Source organism: Etheostoma cragini, chromosome 4, assembly GCF_013103735.1.
Source record: "Etheostoma cragini isolate CJK2018 chromosome 4, CSU_Ecrag_1.0, whole genome shotgun sequence".
NCBI lineage: Eukaryota > Metazoa > Chordata > Actinopteri > Perciformes > Percidae > Etheostoma > Etheostoma cragini.
Genome location: NC_048410.1, coordinates 19,586,926 through 19,592,925, shown reverse-complemented (window position 1 = coordinate 19,592,925; position 6,000 = coordinate 19,586,926).

Below are 6,000 nucleotides of genomic sequence, written 5' to 3'. Positions count from 1 at the left end.
AATGTATTATTAAATGTTCCTTGGCCTTTAAGGGTTGTTTACAATTGTACGTACGAAAACCGCTCACGTTTACAAATTATGCTGAAGCAGACAAACGTAGGCTACACATTCCTTTGATTTTTGCTCTTGTATTTTTGTTTTTTGGAAAGGTAAAAAACACATTCTTCCCCCCAAACTAAATTTAAGGGTTTTCTGAACATTTAGACATTTTAATTACAATAGAGGACTAGGTTGAGGATCTCGACAAAAAAGGCAAAAACAACACCTAAAAATAATTGGAAGACATTAATACGTGTTAGTAACTAAAGAGATACTACGAAACAGCTTCCCATTAAGCACTAATTTCTAGGTAAACCTTACATTTTGAAAGCAAACTGCACTGCCTGAAGGGCAAACACTCTTGAATTAATTTTCCTATAATGTAAACCAATATTTTTTCATTGCTGTACACATTTGTTGGTGCTTCTATTCTTATTTCACAAGTCACAGTGTAATTAAATGGCAAACCCCAGGTGAGCCCTGGATGTGCCAGCAATTATGCCTTAAGATGATTTTCTAGGGGGCTGATTTATCTCCAAAGTGCACTGAAAGCAGATTGTGAAACCCTGTCAGCGCACAATAAAACCCCTATTACACAAGCAATGAATTTCATCAAGGAGTAGATAAAAAAGGAAAGAAAGATCCAACCATCCATCTGTAGAGTCATAGAGTCTACCTTGTGTTGAGCTGCAGCTGAATACAGAGCAGCCCAGGGAAGCCTCCACTATCCCAGGCAAGATATTCATTACAGCCACAACACTCCAAGTCAGCAGAACAGGAGAGCAGGATTCAATGAGAGAGCAGCCATCTCCAGTGGCTCTGATTTCATGCTCCAAGCCACATTTCCCCTGTTGCGGAAAACCATCCCCCATTCAAACCCCCACCCTTGTTTTTCCATTGTTCCAGCCGTTTTCGGCCCACAAATGTGACTGCATGCAGAAAGTGGCCATCATACACAAGAGGGTGAACCTCTCCTCCAAGAGCTGACAAGAGCTCTGTTTGCCAGTGTGTAGTATGGCGGTGTTCCCTTAATGCAGTTTCATCCATAAGGAAAAAAGCTCCTGTATCTCTATAACATAAAGCCGTGCAATGGCATGAGGTCCCCTCTGCTCTTTCGTTAGGATTTTAAATCAATGGCAGTGTGCTCTGCAGCCCTGACACCAATTCAAGGTGGATGATGGCACAGAGAGTCCACTTTCTATCAGTTGTCCTGCAAAATACATTGTTCTGTTGCCATAATAGGATGTGTCACTTCGTTACTTTTTATCCTGTTTTGTTCTTATGAAGGTTTGCTAAATTCTCCATATGTGACTGTATGACTAATAAGAGGGAAGAATGGTAAAAAATCTGTACCGACAGGCAGACGGTGTTGTCCAGACTCTCTGTCTGCAAAAGGCCAGATGTTAGCAGCTGTCTCTTGAAGAATGTGTTTCTGTCATTGAGGATCACCTCAGGGTCAAATCTCATTTACTGTAGTGCCTGGCTAGTGACACACATGTTCTGCAAGACCAAATACATATAATATCTTAAAAACCAGAAATACTCAGACCGCATCCATTGGTTTGGCATCAAGAAATAATCTAACAACACAGCAGTGGTATAAATTAGCATGACAGAGATCTGAACATAATTACCCCAACTGCCTGATAAAGATTTTTTTTTAAATTGCTAGAGCCAGGCAAAAAAGACATGAAAGTGTAGTTGTTTAATTTATGTTGCTATTTTGGTCTCTGGTCCCTTGCTATAAGTAATGCTGTCTTGTAAGCCTGTTTGGGCTGGGCAAACGTTTTTTGTGCATGACACAATAATAATGTTATTCAATTATTCATTCATTCATTCATTCATGTATACATACACAACAATTACAAAAAAAAGAAAAAAGTGATTGATTAAAACACTGAATAAATTTAGTGACAGAGGATGAAGTCCCCTCTCCACCATGAATAAGTATGCAGGCCAATGACCTGATGATACATTACAGGGGAGCAAGGACGAGGTTAGATTAGCAAAGAGGGGGAGCAGCACAGAGTCAGGGCCTTGGAGGGAAATGATATTGAAACATCACTAACACTGCAGCCATCGCTTTCTCTCTAATGGCCAGGCACACAGAAACATCAACCTTCGCACACACACACACGCTCACACTCACACACACACACACACACACACACACATGCACACACTCACTGTGGTGTGTAACAGACATGTGGGAGTTGGCAACCAGAGAATGAGGTAATGATGAAAAAAGCCCCATAACAACAAGCGAGGAGAGCCCTCTTCTAATGAGCTATTGACATTTTGAGTGAAGACATGCTTAGCTGCTGGATTGAAAAACATGAGTCTCTCGTGAATGATTTGCATTTAAAACTAAAAAAGATGCTCCAAACATTGGCATGCAAATACAGCAGAAAAAATCTAATTAGGTTTTACCTGACACAATAAGTTGGGGAGTTATACGCGATTGAAGTGAAGATGAGAAATGAAAAAGCTCACAGAAGCACAAGATCAGGTTGCAAAAATTCAATGATGGATGAATGAATAATGACATCATGCATCATGGAGGAGGGGAGGTTTGATCAGATGGCGTTAAGACGTGCAAGACATGATTTGAGTCTGAAAATGTTTAAAAACCCAAGCTGCAAGAAACATTAGAAATAGCTGCACAGCGTTGAGAAATTCCCGTAAGGACCGTTTTTATGCCTCTACAGAACAAGCATGGTGATGTCTTGAATAATCACACAAAACACTGCACACACTGTATAAAACACCAGTGATGTTTTATCATAAAGTGCAAGAAGAAGCAGAAGAAGAAGAAGTAGAAGAAGAAAAAGAAGAAGAAGAAGAATGGATTTTGACAGAGGGTGTGCCGCAGAACAAGAGCTGTATTTTCCTATAATTATTACTGTAATTTGTGTTGTTTGTGTTTTAGCTGAAACCCCAAATACTGTAAGAAGGAAACAATTATGCATTGTACCATTTGAGAGAAACAGGTAAAAGAGCAAAGATATCAATGTGTCCGGGGAACATGTCTGAAGTTACACACACATCTATAAAAATGTGAAAAACACTACCTTTAATATATTAAAACTGTGTTCTCACTGTTTTTCATAAAGTAATGGAGGTGAAAGCGATGGAAACACCACAGTCATTAGTATCTAGAGATGATGCATACATCCAATGGGATGAAGACAACTTGCTGCATAATGCTGGAGAAAGGCAGGATTAGTCACAATATTCTCTGTTACTGTTATGCATCTTTAGTATGTTTTTCACAGACAAAGTACTGTGTTGAAGCAAACTGATGATTTTTGTTCCTTCTTGTTTACCTTACTTAAAATCCATATCTTCAAGCTGAAAAAAGATGAAAAGTTTGCACGTTCTGTATTGATGTTTGACGCTAGTGTTTTTACTCTCAGTGTGTTCTGAGTGACAGTGTGTGTTATCTCAGCAAGGGTGAGCCTGTTTTGAGACGTGTGTTAAGAGTTGTGTTGCTTGGAATGAGTTTGGCAGGAGATTTGAACGGTTTAGACTGTTGGAAGTGCAGACTGTAGTTTGAATTTTGCACATTTAGTGCTAACACACTAAACTGAAATGGTGAAAAATGGTGAACATAATACCTGCTAAACATCAATGTGTGAGTTATATTAGCAGTTTGCTGTACCTCACAGACATGGTAGTGTGGTTGTAGACTCGTTTTGTCCTGTTATGGGTTAAACCTCATGTTGTCCTTGGGTCAAATTGACCCGTTTTCCTATTTCAATGTTCTTTTCAACTACCCAATCGTAATTACCCAAAATAACATGATTGATCCCCCGCAACTGTCTTTGGCAAGTACAAATCCCTACTTTCATTAATTTTGGGGTGTTTTATTCAATTTTATAGCATTTGACAAAAAATTGAAGTGGCTTTGAAAAAGTATTGAGTAGAATTGGACTTATTCCATGTGATTATCCATCAACATCCTTTAATTTTGGTCTAAACATTTCCTAATTTCTGTTTTCTAACTCAATCGTTAGGTTTAATTTCCTATAAATGAGGTTCATTGACCATAAATTAAAAAAAAAAACTATTAAACTAAAATTAATAAGTTAGTGTTACGTGGTGTCAAACATCAAAAGGAGTGACAAACATTGAAAAAAGGGACAAAAGTGTAAGAAAAAGTTTATTCATTTTTGACCGGAAGTCAACACAAGGGTTAAATATGCCATCTCAACCACAGAAGTTTGTTGTTAGTCTTTCTTCTGTCTTGTGCTGTAATATCATCTTTCGGTGTGTCCAAATGCTTGCTTTTGTGAGTTATCTCCCACATTTCTCAGAATAACCTTCATCATTGCTGCAAGTCTATGTACTGTAATTACTTTCAAAAGTGCTGGGGTGACATCATAACAGCTACTGAACTCCCAATTCAACAGATCCATCTCAATGGCAACCAAGCAAACTCCAACAGCTGATGAAGACTGTGGTATAGTTAGATGCTTCAGGAAAAGCCAGTACACGGATCATAGGTTGGGATTTCAAACTACTATTTTCAAGGTAATTTTTCAAGGTCAAAAAGTTGTCTAAACCAGTAGTTCACAGTTCATATTTTGACTATACTTCCTGGTTATCAAAAGTTTAAGGCAAAACATCTCCACATGAAGACATCCATTTTTAAGAGGCTTTCTTCCAAACAACAGCTGCATCTGTTTGTCTGATGATCGTGATGAGACCACTTCTTTAAAGTGAAATGATGGGAGCCATTTTTTAGTTACTATCAGAGGCGGTGATGCATTAGAACAATCTCTAGAAAGAAGCGCGGTGTTGCTGAGACTTAGACTGCTAAGAATAATTGACTTGAACTCAAGCCAACAGACACAGGAAGGTCCCCAAAGAGCGGCTGCCACTTTGGTTTTTAAACACGTTACCATTGATTTTTCAATGTTCTCTTGTCATCACAAAGTGTCCAGGCCATGAATCAGAAAGGCTGACTGGACTTACTTCCTTTACAGGTGAAATGCGATGTTTCACATCTTTAAAAGACTACTTAAAGTGTGCAGCATTTTAAAACATATAAGTTACATAATAAATAATGACAATAATAATAAAGTTAATAATAGAAGTCATTGTAGCAACTTGTAACAAGTGGACCTGAGAACAAGAAGCATTCATAATCACTAAATCGTACAAGAGTAACAAAACCCAGACACCAAACAATTACGCAAAAAAACATAATACAAATGTTTACCAGTCATTAAACAAACAGCAAAGTGAAGCTTTAAAATCTCCAATAGAAATCAACGAATTTGGCTTAAGAGCAGTACCAGAAACCAGTTTTATCAAGGTTAGTATACATTTTGAATATCTAAGGTTTGGATCATGTTCTCAATTTACAACATTTGAATGAGAGAAAAGATGTGAGGTAGTTAGAATCTTTAACAGCAGAGCTTTATTAATGACTCTCATAAGACGATTATTCCTGAGCAAGTCCATCCAACTGTGTGTTACAGAGAGCACTAATGAGTTTGAAATTTGTATTATAAAATATCTCTAAAATCAAGTACAGACATAAAGTAGACTGTTGTAAGCGTTAAAGAAAAGGACACGATTTATGTAAAGAAATACTTTTTTTTAATTTTTTGGCTGATTTGTTTTGAAGAAATAGAATTTGATGGAAAACAAGTCAACGGTTAAGAGAAGATGTCTGTAACTGCCCGACTGAAGAGCCTGGAGTGGAGCAAGAGGCTCATAAAATTCCATCATTAGCATAGAAATAGACTTTGAATTATGCAGTTATAAGAATAATATTTATGTGTAATGGAAATAGTAATGGACCAAGAATAGACCCCAGCAGCATGCCATTCTTGATAAGCTTGATTTAGCACTATCACCTACAACAGCGTGACTTCTCCCTTTAAAATAAGCTTAAATCAATTCAATGCAATGTTATGTCAAACTAAATACTCTAGTTTGCTAAGAATTATT